General features: G+C 43.1%; 1 protein-coding gene across 3 annotated transcripts in view; it reads left to right on the top strand.

Moving 5' to 3' along the window:
* RAB27B (RAB27B, member RAS oncogene family) overlaps nucleotides 1-18,230 on the top strand; it is a 123,573-nt gene that overhangs the window by 52,460 nt on the left and 52,883 nt on the right. For 2 of the 3 annotated variants that reach the window (XM_079995131.1, XM_079995133.1), the window contains exon 3: nucleotides 5,941-6,025. The gene's annotated coding sequence lies outside the window, so the exon portion shown is untranslated. Of the gene's footprint in view, nucleotides 1-5,938; nucleotides 6,026-18,230 lie in introns of all 3 variants that reach the window. The other variant, XM_079995134.1, reaches the window with a different exon arrangement.

Below are 18,230 nucleotides of genomic sequence, written 5' to 3'. Positions count from 1 at the left end.
GGTCCCTATTTATCTACTTGCACCCGGAGGTGCTTTCGAGCTGCTAGGTTGGCAGGCGCTGGGACCGAGCAGTGGGAGCGCACCCCGCCGCAGGGATTCGAACCGCCGACCTTTCGATCGGCAAGCCCTAGGCGCCTGAGGCTTTAACCCACAGCGCCACCTGCGTCCCAGGTGCGTTTACCTGCATAGACCCTCGTTTAACCAAAGGTCAGTGCAAACAATGATCCATCCATCTATTGTGTTTTTATCTGCTGCTCTGCCTAAATGCACTCCGGTAATAAAATATGACTCCTTTATTTACAAACACCTGCCAAGGTATGTGCACCCTTCAAAACCCTCCTATGTGAAAAGCTTTTAGTGCTGCTCCTTTACAAAAGAAAGCACAGATAAACTGAAACGCAGATCTGTTATAGACATTGTTGTGTATCTATAGGCAAGCTATTCAATTTCTCACTCCATGAGCACATTCTATGCAAAGTGAGAGGAAAGAATTCCCAAACTCTCAGCAAAACTCCAGAGGAGAGAATGTATTGATTGTGTCAATCATTTTGAGGTGCTGGGATGGAAGCAGAGTATCATTAATGAGACAGCTGCATATTTCAATATACTTTTTTAAAAAGTCTGTTAGAAATATTTGCTGGGAAATGCCATTAACATTTCCAGAAAGGAAAATATAAAAGAGACAGCAAGTCGTTCTGGCGATCTCTAAATTTAAAGGGTGAATAAATATAGATTGCTTTCATTTCTTCCTCTTTTCTAGACCATGCCAAATGTCAGAAATTCCTATCTTGAATATGTTCTTCAAATGAACCTAATAAACTTGCAACCCTCCCAGATATTGCTGAGTTCCTACTGCCATTAGCCCCCGGCCAGCATGGATGATGGGAGTTGTAGTCCAACAACATCTGGGAGGGTCACTGGTTCTTCGCCCCTGCACAAGTCACTCTTTATGCAGTGGAAAGTTACCTACCAGTACACAGCTGTTTGCTATGGTGGGGCAGCACAAAGTATGAAGAGAAGGCTTGTGTCTGTAATTCAGTGAACACACACCACACATTGGCCAGTCACAGCTTTTCAGTCCATTTCACCTCTCCTTGTCTTAGGAGACATTTGTTTCCCCTGAGCTCTTTACAGCTTTCATTGCAAAATGTGCAGCAAACATGTTGACCAAATAGATGCAGTGGGAAGGTAAACAGCATTTCCGTGCGCTCTGGTTTCCGTCACAGTGTTCCAGAAGCGGCTTACTTTAGTCATGCTGGCCGCATGACCTGGAAAGTTGTCTGTGGACAAACGCCAGCTCCCTTGGTCTGAAAGCGAGATGAGCGCCACAACCCCATAGTCACCTTTGACTGGATTTAACCATCCAGGGGTCCTTTACTTTTTCCCCTTTACCATCAAATAGCCCCAAACAATGTACCCATTTATTCACTGAAGGCATTGGTTGCCAACATCAACGCAGTTTAGGATTCTTGAGCTTTTTTAAGACAGACTCCTTGAGCTCCCCCTCCCCCAACACCAAAAAATAAATAAATGCAATTTTCAATTGGCTTGCCTAAGATCCGGGACAAAGCGCCACCTTTCAGAAATTCCCCCCTGATGGCCATCTTAGAAATCCCGGTAATGTCCAGGAAAATCCGGGTGTATGGCATCCCTAACCCAGTTTGAACCTGGCTAATGGCACTGCATTGACTGGCACAGCTTAGTTTCTCTTAGGGCTGCCATCTTCACACATTTCTGTTGGATAACCTAACACACGTACAGCAGGACATCTGACTCGCCAAACTTTAGCTTTTGGTTTTTTTAAAAAAAATAATATTTATTCCAATTTTAAAGATTACAAAAAAGACAAACAACCAAGAAAAGAAAAAAAAAGAAAAAAGAAAAAAGGCAGACCTTTCCACAACTCATTTTTCATTTGCTTATTTCCTTGACCTCCTCACACCTCCCTTTTTTGTATTCTAGTTCAATTAGATATTTCAGCAAATCCTTTCCATCTTTGTTTTTATCCTAATAATTTATCTTTAAAGGTAAAGGTACCCCTGCCCGTACGGGCCAGTCTTGACAGACTCTGGGGTTGTGTGCCCATCTCACTTAAGAGGCCAGGGGCCAGCGCTGTCCGGAGACACTTCCGGGTCACGTGGCCAGCGTGACATCCTGCTCTGGCCAGAGCCAGAGCCAGAGCCAGAGCTGCACACGGAAACGCCGTTTACCTTCCCGCTGGTAAGCGGTCCCTATTTATCTACTTGCACCCGGAGGTGCTTTCGAACTGCTAGGTTGGCAGGCGCTGGGACCGAGCAGCGGGAGCGCACCCCGCCGCAGGGATTCGAACCGCCGACCTTTCGATTGGCAAGCCCTAGGCGCTGAGGCTTTAACCCACAGCGCCACCTGCGTCCACAGCGCCACCTGCGTTTATCTTAGCATACTATAATTTTACACTCTCTTCTTTCACCAATTAACTATCTATTTTTACTTAATCCTTTATATCATTTCTGCTAAGACCACAAAACTTCATTCCAACATCCTTCTAACATTCCTTAATTTTACAATGTTTCTGTAAATAAACTTTAAATTTCTTCCAATCTTCTTCCACCAACTCTTCTCCCAGGTCTCGGATTCTGCCAGTCATTTCCGCCAGTTCCATATAGTCCATCACCTTCATCTGCCATTCTTCCTGGGTGGGTAAATCTTGTGTCTTCCAATACTTTGCGATAAGTATTCTTGCTGCTGTTGTGGCATACATAAAGAAAGTTCTATCCTTCTTTAACACCAGCTGGCCGACCATGCCACCAAACTTTAGCTTTTGATTAGTCTCTAGGACATGATGGCATCAGAGATAAATCTCAGGATCTGACAGTAACTGGACTACAACCCTGAATAAAAAGAAAGAGTGCTTGTATCCAGACACACTCGTAAAGCTAATAATCTACACTAGTGGATTTTATTGAGGCCTAGCGTATACCAAATAACAACAACAAAAAACAACACCTTTAAAAAACCTGATCAAATAATTCCTGGACTATATCCCCTAGGCTGCAGCTGAGTGTTTGAATGTCCCCTCTGAAAAACAAAAGCAAAACATCTCTACAATATCAAGGAGAAGGCTAGGTTGCAATATTTCCCTCTGATTTTTTTTAAAAAATGTAATTTTCCCCAGTCGTCGTCTGGAGTAATGCAGTCCAAGAATAATCTGTCATATGATCTGCTGTTTGTGTAAACTGTCTTATTAGTTCATTTAGAAATAATGGAAGCTAAGAAAAAAAACAGAAGTATGAAGTCTCCAAGGGAGGCTTTCACCGTGATTCTGGAAAATTGGGAAGAGCTAAGTAGACTTTGAGGCTTTTTTAAAAAAAATGCAGTTCTATAGCCTGCATTTCTGGACATGAAAATAGGTGGCAAAACTATATTGTTATCCGTGGGCAGAGAGGGGGGCGCTGAATTAACTTTAGAAAAAGGCACACCGACCCAACTACAATATCTAACATGGATTCTTCAATGCCATGCCCTTTTCTCTCTGACAGTGTCTGATGTTCTCTTCAGCTCTAGCTGGAACATTTGTCCTTAAAAGAAAAGGACAGGATCATTCAGGGTCTCCCCACCCCTTATCTCCACACCCAAGCTGAGATGTGTCTGTATCCTCTTCTAAAACAGTTCACACTGATTGCTAATATCGCAAATATGACACTGTATTTTGCTGCCTCTTCTGTATAGCTGAATCTTCAGTCACTAGCTATTTTTGTGAGATTGCAAGGGGAGATAAGTCTCTGGCCCCTTGAAGAACCCCAGAACTCCAGGAGGCTGTCACCAGATAAACCTGCTCCCACACGAGCTGTCCAGGAAGTGGTATTGGCGGAGGACAGGCAATAATGGCATGGCAGCTAAAACTTCAATATGGTGTTCAGCCCGCCCAACACTGGAAACAGTAATGGCCAATAGGAAGGACACACTGGATGTTAAGTCAGTCTATTGGTCCTCCCAGTTTTGTCTTCTGTATCCTTGCCCAACCTGGTACTCCTTCAGCATCAGGGAAGGGGAGAAACCTGTGACCCTGAAAATGTCGTTTGTCTCCAACTCCTAAATCTCTTAGATCAATTGGGTACCTGATAAACATTTTATTAGGTCTTGTTCCTGATCAGTCACTGCCGGTTCAGACCCCATGAACGTATATGTGAATTTAGCATTTACAGTGGTACCTCAGGTTACATACGCTTCAGGTTACAGACTCTGCTAACCCAGAAATATTACCTCAGGTTAAGAACTTTGCTTCAGAATGAGAACAGAAATTGTGCTCTGGCGGTGCAGCAGCAGCAGGAGGCCCCATTAGCTAAAGTGGTGCTTCAGGTTAAGAACAGTTTCAGGTTAAGTACGGACCTCCGGAACGAATCAAGTACTTAACCCGAGATACCACTGTATTTATTTTTTTGCACTGACCTGCATCACTTTACACACACTTCCATTGAACTGCATTTGCCATTTCACCTCCTGTTCACTCAGTTTGGAGGGGTAGTTTTGGAGCTCTTCACAATCCCTTTCGTTTGAGCAATCCTGAACACTCTAGAATCATCAGGAAACCTGGCCACCTTGTCGCTCATCCCTAACTCTTGAATGTTTATCAACAAGTTAAAAAGCACAGAATACTGATCCTTGAGGGACTCAACTTTCTATAACTCTCCATTTGTTCCTATTCACTGCTTGCTGCTACTTAACCAATTCCTGATCTGCAAGAAGACCTCTCCTCTTATTCCACGATTGCTAAGCTTTCCCAGGATTCTTTAGTGGGGTACCTTGTTGAAAGCTTTTCAGAAGTCCAAATACACTTATATCCAGGGCTTTTTAAATAGAAAAAGAGGTGCCGGAACTTTATTTTTAGGGGGAGCACCTGCCCACAGCCACTTTCAGCATCATAAAAATGGCAGAATAAATCCCATTGCCCTATGCCGCTGCCCTCAGACTCCGCCACACCAATTGTTGCGCTGCCCCAATTGCCATAATGCCTGCCGCCTCTGACACACAGCCATGAGCATTTAGGAATGCAGCGCTAAAGAGTTGCCGGAATGCACCAAAGAGATGCTGGAATTCAGTTCCGGTGAGTTCTGGCTGAAACCCTCCCCCCCCCTGCTTGTATCTTTATTTACTAAAATAAAGGGTGGTTGTATACCACCCTTCATCCAAAGATCACAGGGCAGTCTACAACATAATAAGAGAACACAAAATATATAATAAACGAAAACAAACCAATGACCCCCCTCCCGCAAACACATTTCAAAGGCCATGTCAATCAGCCAAAGGGTTGATTACAGAGAAATGTTTATACCTGGCACCAAAAGGTATGTAATGAAGGCACCAGGCATTCCTCCCTGCTTGTTGGTGCACTCAAAAAAACTCTTAATGGGTTCATAAGAAAGTACTTCTCTTGCAGAATCCCCTTGAAGAAGCCATGCTGGCTGTGCTTCCGTAAGGCTTGTTCTTCTATATGTCTGGTTATTTTATCTTTAACAATGCTTTCCACCAAGTCTCTGGGAAATATGCTTTGCTAACCGGCCTGTATTTTCCAGAATTCCCCCACTGGATCCCTTTTTATAAACTGGTGTCGAATTGGCTACTTTCCTGTCCTCAGGTTATGGAGGCTAATCTGAGGGAGAAGTTACATGTTTCTGGTAGTAGATCAGCAAGTTCGTGTTTGAGTTCTTTGAGAACTCTTGAGCGGATGCCATCTAGACCCGGCAATTTGTCAGATTTTATGTCACGACTCAGCTCCTTGGAAGCATTGTCAGATGCATTCTTTCACATGGATGAATTGTTAAACAGTGTCTTTATTCATATGAGGTATATGGGGCTATACACCCAACTGCCATCAACATCCTGTATTATGTGCTGTCCTTGAGAGACAGAAGCTTGCTTCACTGTTAACATTGTCCTTTCCCCTATCCAACACCCACAGAGTCTCATGAAAAGGCTGTGATGGAAAACAGGATTTCATTTTCCCTCACTTCCATGCTTTGAAGGATTCCACACAATCACACCACAGGTAAGAACAGTTATGTTTTGTTTTGCTTTAATTAAGGGTGACGTTTAGGGCTGTGTTTATTTACAATACAATTATTGTTCTTTAATCTTTAAGACTTTTAGGAAGTAGTCATAGGTCAGTGCTAGAGCATTATGCAGAAGTCTCCAATCCCTGGCTTCTCCATTTACAATGATCATTTGGCAGGTGATGGGAAATACCTTTTTTTGCCTAAGACCCTGGATAGTTGCTGCCAGAGAAGACAATACTAGGCTACATGGACAAACACTTTGAGCTGGTGCAAGGCAGTTTCCAAATTCTGCACTAAGAGCTGAATTCAACAACCTGTGCAAATTAAGCAAATGTATATAAACATGCTTATTTTGTGCATTTCTGCTTTGTTTACTTCTTTCATATTTCAGAGTTTGGGTCCTAGGGTTTTTGCTACTGATGCAGTGAAATGCTCAGAGCAGTGTCTGAAACTTCACTTCTCGACACCCAGAAATCTATTCAGACGACCACCATGAATTTTACTGAAAATTTAAAACATACCTGTGCACATTTACCTGGGAGTAAGTTAATTGAACAAAGGGTGCTTACTTCTAAGTAGACATGTACCGGCTCGCACTTTAAATATCCTAGAAAGGAAGTGAAATAATCTGACAGATCACAGTTGATTTTACCACGAAAACACCTCTGTTTAGCATAATGCTGAAAGCGGAGAGGAGTTTTGTTATGTAATGAAGAACCTGAGTCCGTTTGAATTGCTGAGTTGGGTGGTGCTGGGAAGATTGTGAACATTATGTTAGGTTAAAATGTATTTATTGGTTTAAAACTGTCTGTTCAAGAGCCCAAGGCAGCTAAGAGCAGCACATTTAAAACAAATAGCATGAAAACACAGTAAAATAGCGCAATGAGACAGAAAACAGCGAAATTACTATAATTGCAGTAGATGACAAGTCACAATAGACACCGTCTTTCCCCAGAGAGCTCCGCACAAAGCCTGGTTTTAACCACAGGGCAGAATGCATGTAATGATGGGGTTAGAGTGGTTTCATTGAGGAGGACCATTCCACAGCTATGGAGTCAGGACTGAAAAGGACTCACTTCTTGTGTCTACCACTACATCTCAGTCAACATGGAGGAACATGCACATATTTTTTTGGATGGAATGCACCCCTGGCTGGTAAGGCCCCAAATATGAGCAGCAGGGAAACTTTGAGGTCATGGCATTTTTGTTTTGAGCAAGATTTTAAGCCAACTGGGGCTACTTTTCTCTATGAGCATCCTGTCTTGTTTATCTTCCAGCAACTGTTGTTGCCTGGAAGGATAACGGGGAGATTTCTAGATCCTCGCTGTGCTTAATTTAGTGCCAATAAAGCTGCTAGTGCAGATCTTTAAGTACAAAGCCAGGATCCGTACATGTCTGAAAATATCTTTTTGCAGCCATAAGGGGCAGAATTCCCTGTTAGAAAAACGTAATGAAAGCTGAAATTTTCCGGAAACTGAATATTGCCTTGAGTACAAGGTTTTCATGCTTTTTCTGACCTTGCATACAGTAATACATGCACACGGCCCTGGTGGAGCTTTGCGTATCTTCTGCGTGGTTCCTCTAATTCTACATAAGGAACAAAAGCAGATAGGAAGACTGTTCCAGAACCATAAGAGGATAAATTCCCTGTCTGCCCATGTACAGCCCCTGCTTGCTACACACTTTCCTCTATATTTCCCACCCTGGAGCTATTTAAAAGCAGGAACTCCTCAAAGTAAATCGCAGGCAACTCCACTCCTGAACATAGCTGTCAAGTGTCCCTTATTTGAAGGGACAGTCCCTTATTCCAGGGCCATGTCCCGCTGCTGTCCCTTATTGATGGATGTCCCTTAAATGATGTCCCTTAAATTTCAATGGAAGCAGCTCCTCTCCCTCCCTCCCTGCCGGCCAGGGAGGAGGGAGGCTCCAACTGTGTCGCTTGGCTGTGTTGCTCACCCAATAAGAAGTCTAAGAACGATTGGGGGGTGGAGCTTGCATGCCTTGTGTGTGGCTAGTTAATGCAAGCTGAGGGGGGTTTTGAATGTTGGACGCCATTTTGTTGCACGTGCTGCTGCAAACTTTGCAGTGCAAAGCCAGGCCAGGGAGCCATCTTAAGTTGAGGCTGCATAGGCCTTGTGGTGCATGTGATTCAGATTCTATTCAGTTGAACCTCTGGTTACAAAGTTGGTTGGACAGTGTTCTCGGAGCTACTAGCATGAGTTTGACCAGACTGCAGGAAGACAGGAAGACTAGAGTGCCTGGAACAGGTGAGGCTGCAGGTCCCTTATTTTGGCTGCTGGTCCTTTATTTTCAAGGCTGCTGGTCCCTTATTTTCAAATCTGTAAGTTGACAGCTATGCTCCTGAATGATTCATGAGAGTGCCATTAAAACGTGCGCTCATTTGCTATGCACTCACAATGGTGTAACAATGCAACAGTGCAATCGTTTTGCCATGTCGCAATAAACTTGCTTGCTAGAGTATTGTTTGAAATATTTGATGGTGCTTTTCCAGGTGGCTTTTGAATTAGACTCAGATTTTCAAATTTGAATCAGGAGGGGTGTAAAGCAGTGAAACTAGGATCCCTCAAATTTAATTTCGCACAGATGATCCCAGAAAGGTGCCATCTGTTGTACGTTGACAAATACAGAGAAGATTTTAATGGGATGTAGATATTCTATCATATGTGATAGATATACAGATAAGGCCATCCTCTACTGAAAAATGTTGATTGCACATTTAGAGAGGCACAAATGTGAAGACTTTCCTTCCCAGATTGATTGGGGTTGGTCGTCCAGTGTTTTTGTGGTAGGGTACCTGGTGGCTGATTCAAGATTTGTGCAGTTTTAATTGCATTGCAAACTTCAGATACAGTAAGTGCAAATTTCAAAGGATAGCTCCTTCTTTGGTTTGTGCATTATTTGGCAAGTGCTTTGAGATTAAGCAGTATATGCATCTTGTGAAATAAAGCTAATGTTAAAAATTCCAGCTTGCTACTCCCTGTTTCTATATTTGTAGATATTACAGAAACATCACAGTGATTTATCAATCTTTCCTCTTGAGAAGTGGGGTGGGTCAGTCTATTTTAGGTCTGTGTCACTTTCACACGCTTTCATTCATAAGTCTGTTCATGCCCTTTCCAAATCTATCTATGCTTAAAAAAAAAATCTACATGAAAATTCAGGTTTAAATGTGTATTTCTGAGTGCATAGACGTGGTTAGTAGATGCTTCTTCCAACACTGAGAATCGTGTACAGGGAGCACATGGTGTTTTTGTGCATGGGCAGTAGTAATGTTTGCTGGCAGCCCACATGACAAACCAACAGCTGTTTAACAGCTGTCTCTTCACATCTCCTGTTAAATTGCCCCAATTTTAAACCCATAGAGGTTTCAAAATGGAGGTTCTCAGGAATGCCTTGATTAAATATCTTCTGCCCCACATTTCCACAGGAGGTAGGGTTGCCATATTCTGAAAAGTGAAAAACCGGACAGAGTAGTTAAGCTTCGTTTTGCTGCTTTTCTTTTCTTTTTAAAGATTTTTTAATATATAAAAATAGCCCAACTTGCCATACATCCAGGCTTCCCCAGACATTTTGCCGATTCAGCAAAAATCTGCCTGGACGCCATTTTTCTGAGTGATTCTCGGATGTATCTTATGGCAGCCCTAACAGGAGGCCTTATGTCAGGGCAGCCCAACTTTTCATACCAAGTGGGTCACAAGAGTACTTTGGTATGGAACCTGCGGGCTGCACACTGCCTTGTCGCATGGGGAGGGGAATGAGGCCAAAACTGGACACCCCCAGCCTTTGCATTGCCTGTTGGACTGCCCTACCTTAGGTGGAAAATGTCCCATTTGGATGAGGGCACCTAAAAGGTGGGAACTCCAGGCTTAATTTTGATACTGGCTGTGTTGTGTTGTAACAGGCAGCCACTGAAATTCTTACAGGCCTAGAAGTAATAACACCCACTGTTATGCAAACCGAAATGTAATTGTCCTCTCTTGCTTTCTTAGTGAGTTATTACTTCTAATACTCTAATGCTCATAACAGTGACTAAAAGCTCTTCATACCATTGTTACAAGTTAGTGACTAGCCTGTGTCTCCAGGCTTGCAAAACAAAATCATCCTGTGCTACATAACAGGCAATAATACAATGAGCACAATGTGGAACTGTGTGGAAACTTTAACTTTAATCTTCTGAAGTTTCCACCCATTGCTAGAAGCAAAGGGCATCTTCAGTAGGTTCTGTGATAGCACTGAAATGATAATTTTTCTGTCTCAGCCCTATTGTGGGGGAGAAGCTTGCTCATGAGTAGCCCATCAAGGGCCTCTTGGTGAGGGGATGGCGGTCAACCGATTGAGGTTGAATCCTGACAAGGCAGAAGTACTGTTTCTCGGGGACAGGCAGGTGTGGGGGACTCCTTGGTTCTGAATGAAGCAGCTGTACCCCTGAAGGACAAGGTGCACAGGCTGGGAATCATTTTGGACTCATAACTGTCCATAACTGTCCAAAGTCCAAAGTCACCTTTGAAAGTGACTTGGAAACTACATCTAATCTAGAATGTTGCATCTAGAAATGACTGGGAATTGCCGCCTGGACCATATAGCACGAGCCCTAAAATATCTACATTGGCTCCCAGTACGTTTCTGAGTACAATTCAAAGTGTTGGTGCTGACCTTTAAAGCCCTAAATGGCCTTGGCCCTGTGTACCTGAAGGAGCATCTCCACCCCCATCATCCAGCCCAGACACTGAGGTCCCCTGAGCTCCAAGGGTCTTCTGGTGCTTCCCTCATTGTGAGAAGTGAAGTTACAGGGAACCAGGCAGAGGGCCTTTTGGGTAGTGGCACCTGCCCTGTGGAACACTCTCACATCAGATGTCAAGGAAAGAAACAACTATCCTATTTTTAAAAGACATCAGAAGGCAGACCTGCTTAAGGAAGTTTTTTATGTCTGATGTTTTAGCGTGTTTTTAATGTTTTGTTGGGAGTCGCCCAGAGTGGCTGAGGAAACCCAGCCAGATGGGTGGGGTATAAATTATTATTATTTATAGAGGAAAGGTCTTCCTCGGGAGGTTGTGAACTCTCCTTCATTGGACGTTTTTAATAAGGTGTTGGATGGGGAAACCCAGTAATGTGGGCATCATCATCATCATCATCATCATCATCATCATCAGGGAGCTGGGCATGTTTAGCCTGGAGAAGAGGAGGTTAAGGGGTGATATGATAGCCATGTTCAAATATATAAAAGGATGTCACATAGAGGAGGGAGAAAGGTTGTTTTCTGCTGCTCCAGAGAAGCGGACACGGAGCAATGGTTCCAAATTACAAGAAAAAAGATTCCACCTAAACATTAGGAAGAACTTCCTAACAGTAAGAGCTGTTCGACAGTGAAGTTTGCTGCCAAGGAGTGTGGTGGAGTCTCCTTCTTTGGAGGTCTTTAAGCAGAGGCTTGACAACCATATGTCAGGAGTGCTCTGATGGTGTTTCCTGCTTGGCAGGGGGTTGGACTCGATGGCCCTTGTGGTCTCTTCCAACTCTATGATTCTATGATTCTATGATTCTATGATTCTAGGTCAGCCCTTACATAGCCAAATGGACCTTCCCTAGTGTGAGCCCTGAAAAAGAGAATACAGGAGCGGCAAGCTTGGAGGAATCCAAGGTCTTCAGCGGTAGTAAGACATATGCTTTGCTTGCAGAAGGTCCCAGGTTCAGTCCCCAGCATCTCCCAGTATGGCTGGGAGAAGTCTGAAACCTTGGACAGCTGCTTCCAGTCTGTGTAGACAATACAGAGCTAGATAGGCCAGTGGTATCACAGCTTCCTCTGTCCCTAATCAGAGAGGTAATGGTGGGGCTAAAGACAGGTTACAAGATTCCAGTGTCCTCTCAATGGCTTATAAGCCAGTGTGGTGTAGTGGTTAAGAGTGGTGGACTCGTAATCTGGTGAACCAGGTTCGATTCCCCGCTCCTCCACATGCAGCTGCTGGGTGACCTTGGGCTAGTCACACTTCTCTGAAGTCTCTCAGCCCCACTCACCTCACAGAGTGTTTGTTGTGGGGGAGGAAGGGAAAGGAGAATGTTAGCCGCTTTGAGACTCCTTAGGGTAGTGATAAAGCAGGATATCAAATCCAAACTCTTCTTCTTCTTTTTATAAGCCACAGAGCAAGTAATGGAAAGTCTAAGGAAGGCAGGTGCCGCCTTCTGACAAATGAGAATGTTATGTACTCTCCTTCATGATGAGCAGGTCTTCTCTAGTCAGACAGGATGACAGAGAAGGGAGTGTGTTCCTGATGGAAGCAAGGAACAGCTTTCCGAAACCGTGTGAGACCCTGGCTAATGCAACACCCAACAATTACCAGTTAAAATTTGCTCCCACCAATCAATCAACTAAAGCTTTAGTTGATTAATCTACTGATTACTTGTTGATTCAGAACATTTTTTAACTTTCTCTGAAGTCCAAAGGGCACCGAGAGCAGCTTGCCTACAATCAGTTAAAAGAAGACAGACCCTGGCCCGCAGGGTTCCTGTCTAAATGACACAACAGAAACATAAAAAGGAATTGGGGTTGGGAGGTTGAAAGGGACTTGCTGCCCTGAGCACTTATTTTTCCACATGAAAACTGGTATTGGTCACTGCCAGAAACAGCGGCAAAAGGCTAGATGGAACATTTGCCTGATATGGGTAATTTTGTCTTTTTTAGGTCCTACACCAGGGGGGAGACGCATGCTTCCAATCCTGTTTCCTCCAATAATATGTCAGAGAGTTCTGATAATAAAGCTAAAGCAAAAAGAAAATTACTGTTTGCCAAAGCACAGTAGGATGACTTGTGCCATTTTGTTTGGTAACTTCCTCAGCATTTTCATCTCAGTTGCCCTAAAAAAGAAGCTGAAATCAAAATAAAATAAATAAGTACTGTATTTTTTTAAAAAAGAAACCTTTAAAATGTTACTTTTTATAACTGTTGAATTAGTTTTACCTCAGAATGTAAACTCCATGGCAAATTATTATTATTATTATTATTATTATTATTATTATTATTATTATTACAATGCTGAGATCAGTTTGTAGACCCAGAAAGCTATTTCTTCTCTAGTCACGTAATGCTGTAACTGCATATTACATTATTTTCTTAAAAAAATACAGACCTGCCTTAGAGTGTCTAGACAGAGGAATACTTGCACAATCAAAGCCATTGCTAAGCACAGTTTATGCTGTTACTGCTGAGATTTCTGGATGATGTATACATGGAGATTTACGTAGGTTAAGAAAAATTATTAAAGACTTCCTGCATGGACGGCCATCAGTTGTAGCCTAATTCTAAGCATGTTTACTGAAAGAAGTCCCACTGGCCTCATTGGACTTACCCCTTACTAAGGGTGGAGGTGTACATAATATTTAAAAAGAAGTCACAACAGGTTCTTCACCTACGATGTGTGCCATCTTTTCTCTTGACTATGCCATCTATATGACAGATTTACAATCTACCAAATTGAACTTTCGGTCAAATCTTGCCCCTCCCCCTATAATTCAGGCAGATTGTCTATATTTTTTAAAAAAGTTTAAAGCTCTTCATGTAATTCGATTTGTTAATACATTCATTCAAGCAGAGGAGAAGCTTCTTGGAGGAGGGGTGTTTATGTTGTCACAGGAACTGGCCAATTGACTCCATTCATAGCCTGCTTTCGCTGCAAATTTGCAGAGCCAAGTTTTTCAGGGTTCAAGGAATGGTCTGTTTGTGCTTGAGAGTGAAAAGGTTCCATTTGTACTGAACACAGAGAGAACGTTTCCAAACTGGCCCGGCTGCTCTGTGAAGGTAAAAGCCTATTTTTAGCTCCAGATGACCTTAGCATCCCCACACTGATTACTCTTCATTTGATTACTAAATGCTCTCAGCCAAATGTGTACACCCTGGCTCTGTTGAAAAGTATGGCGCTTGAGGGAATGAGAGGTGAAAGTTTATGCTGATTAATCTGTGATGGCACATCACACATGCAAATCATCACTTGGAGCATGAGTGATGACATTGCATATGTGAGCTGGCCCCAAAATACATTGCAAACCTGAGAAATACAAATCCATATGATCAGAACAGTAGGGAACTCTTAAGATTCCGTTTCCTTTAGACAACTCTGCTTCTTCTCAGTCTTATTCCCCTAATCACCTTTCAGGAGAGCACCTCTCAGTGAGGTTGGAACCCTGTAGCAGTGCCAGATTTACATATAAGTTAAACAAGCTATAGCTTAGGGCCACACACTTAGGGCCTATAGCTTAGGGCCAAAAAATTTAAAGGAAAAAACAACCCCTGGATGTACATTTCCAAAATATAAGATAATAAACATTTTGTTATGTGCAAATGGCTTTAGACACCTATTAGGTCCATAAATTACCATATAGCATATATTCAACACAAAAAACAGCGACAATTTGTTGTTGACAAACGACAGCTGGAAATATAAAGGTTAAACCACAGAGCCTAGGGCTTCCCGATCAGAAGGTGGGTGGTTCAAATCCCCGCAACAGGGTGAGCTCCCGTTGCTCGGTCCCTGCTCCTGCCAACCTAGCAGTTCGAAAGCACGTCAAAGTGCAAGTAGATAAGTAGGTACCACTCCGGCGGGAAGGTAAACAGTGTTTCTGTGCGCTGCTCTGGTTCGCCAGAAGCGGCTTAGTCATGCTGGCCACATGACCCAGAAGCTGTACGCCGACTCCCTCAGCCAATAAAGCGAGATGAGCGCTGCAACGCCAGAGTTGTCCCCGACTGGACCTAACAGTCAGGGGTCCCTTTAGCTTTACCTTCAGTAGCTTAGGGCCTCAGCAAACCTAAACCCAGCCCTGCCCTGTAGGGTGAACTATGAGAGCCCAGTGCAAAGACAGACGCATAGATGGCCCTGGATCTTTCCCATTTTCAGCTGGTTTACATGATCCTAAGATGCTTAAATTCTTGGAAAGAACTATTCATATGGATTGTCCAATTGTTTGGGTAGCGTAATGTGAGAGAAGAGGAGAAGAGCGCCTCCACTGCTGTGATGACAATGCCATCGTTCTAGTTATGCACAAAGGAGCTACAGATCCATGCAACTTCCTTTGTACAGCATTGAGGCAGGAGGGCAGATGAACCAATGGAAGGAGAAAAGGAGAGGGAGAAGGGGCAGAGCCTGATGCTGAGGAGGAAGTCACTGACGGAGCGCAAAAGGTGACGAAAAGCAAACTTTTTCACTTTCTGGTCTATGGTCTCTTCCAGCTTCAGAGGCTCTGATACATCTCCTTGTGTAAGGGAGCCCAGATATGCCTCTGTCAGACCTAGCAAGAAGGGCCCAGGTGAAGGGTGAAAAGTGCATGGGACTATATAAATATCTGCGCTTAATTTTTGAGTCATATTTATCCTTTGCCCTAAGCAGTCTGCAACATTTTATGTGTGCAATTCATCTCTCACTCAAATCAATGGTGAGACGCTGACCGGTTTTCTCCTTAAGGTAGCTGTGGCTGCTGCATTGAGGGATCTCCCTGAAAGATTAAAATAGTGATTCATCTGTGGCTGCCTGTGTCAACTGAAAAATTAACATGGTTCAGTGAAACCCAGTTAGGCATACAAAGGACTCCCGTGGGGAGAGGCAAACAAACCAGCCTCCGCAAACTGCTTTATCTAATACCCATTATTCGTGTCAATCCTGTTGAATTTTGAAGGTTCACCTCTCTAATCCTTTTTACTTAGGCCAATTAGAAACAGGAACAAAGCTGTGTGAGGTCTTTGCATATGCAAACAATGAAGGGTTTTAAAAAACAAATAAGTAAATAAGTAAGGTATTGCTTTCCTCAACCAGTTTCCTATGGTTCCCCTGGACATTAACAGTAACTGGGAAACAGGAAGAGGAAAGGAATAAAAAGGTACTTCCTATTGCAAGGTTTTTTGGGGGGAGTTGTTGTTTTAGCTATTGTCAGTTTTGGAATGTCACAATCTGTTTCATTCTGGCCTATTCTTTTTTATGATTCTTTCATTCTTTTATTTATACAGTGGTACCTTGGGTTACGTTACCTTCGGGTAACATAACTTTTGGGTTGTGAACGCGGCAAACCCCGAAGTGTATACTTCTGGGTTTCGCTGTGCGTGCATGCACAGAAGTGCTCTATCACGCTGGATGTGTGTGCAGAAGCGGCGCCTCTTTTTGTGGACTTTTCAGGTTGCACACGGACCCCCAGAATGAATTAAGTTTGTATCTGCAGGGTCAACTGTATTTTATACATTTATTTACATTTGATACATTCTTCTTTTTTATTTAGTTTTATTCGACAAAGTAATAATCATAAATAAATAAGAATAAAATAAGAATAAAAATGTGCACCCCACCCCACCGAGACCTCTCGCAATGGTTTGACCTCTTTCCATTTTAACAGTACACATTCTACAAACACCCTCCATATCTCCTCAAAATCATTTCTTCTGCATATTCCCCATCTTACCTTAATGGCACATGTTAATTTATCATGAATACCTATATCCCACTTATGGCCTATTCTTATGTCAATTGGGGCATCTGATTACTGGCTACTGTAGGAAGCAGGATGATGGAGTATTTGAAAGTTTGAGCTGATCCAACAGGGCTCTTATTATGCATCTCTAACCACCTGCCTACCCACATGTGATTTGCAGGTGATTGCCACTAGAGTCACAGGCATCTGCAGGAATTTTTCTAGGGCGCGTGTGTCAAAGTAAAATACTGAAGACAAAAGCAGGCCAGTTTTCCAGACAAAAATTAGAAGAATAGCATAGAAGAATAGTGTCTGTATGTTCTGCCTCATTCATTGGGTTCTATATATGCTAGAAACAAACAAAAATAGAGTAAAAATTACTCTATTTTTAAATGAAAACTGGGGATCTGGAGATTATGGTTCGTCCAGGGGGTGACTGCTCCCCTTCCCCCCGCTGTGGACGGCTATGACTAGAGTGTTGGTCTCTTGGATTTTTTTTCTCTATGAAAGCTGTGGATAATATGGTAGGCATCGAACATCGCTGTCGTATGAAAATACAATCTGAATTCAGTCAAAATGCACCCAAGTGATATTTCCCAAGTGTTGTTATGTTGTTATGTTGACTCTTGAACCAGTCTATAAGTTACTCTCTTCAGTTGTTTGGTCACTTTGTGGACAAGGAACAGTTCCTACAGAGAGACTGTACTTCTGCATATGGACTCTATAAATACCGTGAGCATTCCACCAGCCACGAAGGTTTTCTGGGCAATGTTTAAAACGGGAGGGGGGAAAGAAGTTGTTTTATAAAAGCCTTCTGGTTGTGTTTCCTTTATTTGCATTTCTGTTGCAAGAAGCTATGAGCCATTTGAAACCCAGAGGCTGTATTTTGGGGTCTATTTTTCTTGGCTCACATGACATAGATGTTCTGGAAAGAAAGAAATACTATTTTATTTCCCTCGGTGGGAAATGGGAAGGGAGAATAATATCTAAGCCTTCAGGACATTTCCGATGGTTTTCACCCCTTGCCTAGGAGCAGGCAGAAAGCAAAAGCTTGTTGAAGAAGAGTTGGGGAAAAGAGAAAGGACATATCCTGCCCCAACCTAAACACATTTACTTGGAAGTAAATCCCCTTAATGTCAGCGGATGAATAAGTGAAAGCAAGAATCATCCTGAACTGGCTATGGAGAAGGAAAGGTGATATATTTGAGTTGAAATCAGTGTGACTGGATGAGCTTTCTCTTGCTGACATTAGTCATTGTCCACCTACATTATCATTGTAGAGAAGGGTAGGGAAGGAAAGAGAACCATGACTCATCTGTATTATACTTGATTGAACATCAGCTCCAGCCTACATCATCCTGGTCAATGGCAGCACTCAATCTCATTCAGTATTTCTATTGAAAACCTAGCATGAACTGCACTGGGGTAAGTTTGGACATGAAATGAGGCCAATGAAACCCTTAGGACAGGGGTGAGGGAACCTCTGAGCCCAATGGCCACATTCCTTCATAGACAACTTTCTGGGGCTTGCATGCCAGAGGTGGGTGAGGCTTGAAGCAAAGGGTGAGTGGTATGACAGATATGACTCTTAGGTTTGCACAGTAGACTACATTCCAGCCATTCAAGAATAAGGTCTTTCTCAACAGCCCCTCCATCCTCTCTCCATGCAAATTAGAGGACATTGCGACTCAATAACTCCTTCCAGCCAGGCAAAAGCACATGAGGAGGGCATAGGGCGGT

Source organism: Podarcis cretensis (assembly GCF_951804945.1).
Source record: "Podarcis cretensis genome assembly, chromosome: 11".
NCBI classification, from domain to species: domain Eukaryota; kingdom Metazoa; phylum Chordata; class Lepidosauria; order Squamata; family Lacertidae; genus Podarcis; species Podarcis cretensis.
This window is presented reverse-complemented; position numbering and strand designations above follow the sequence as displayed.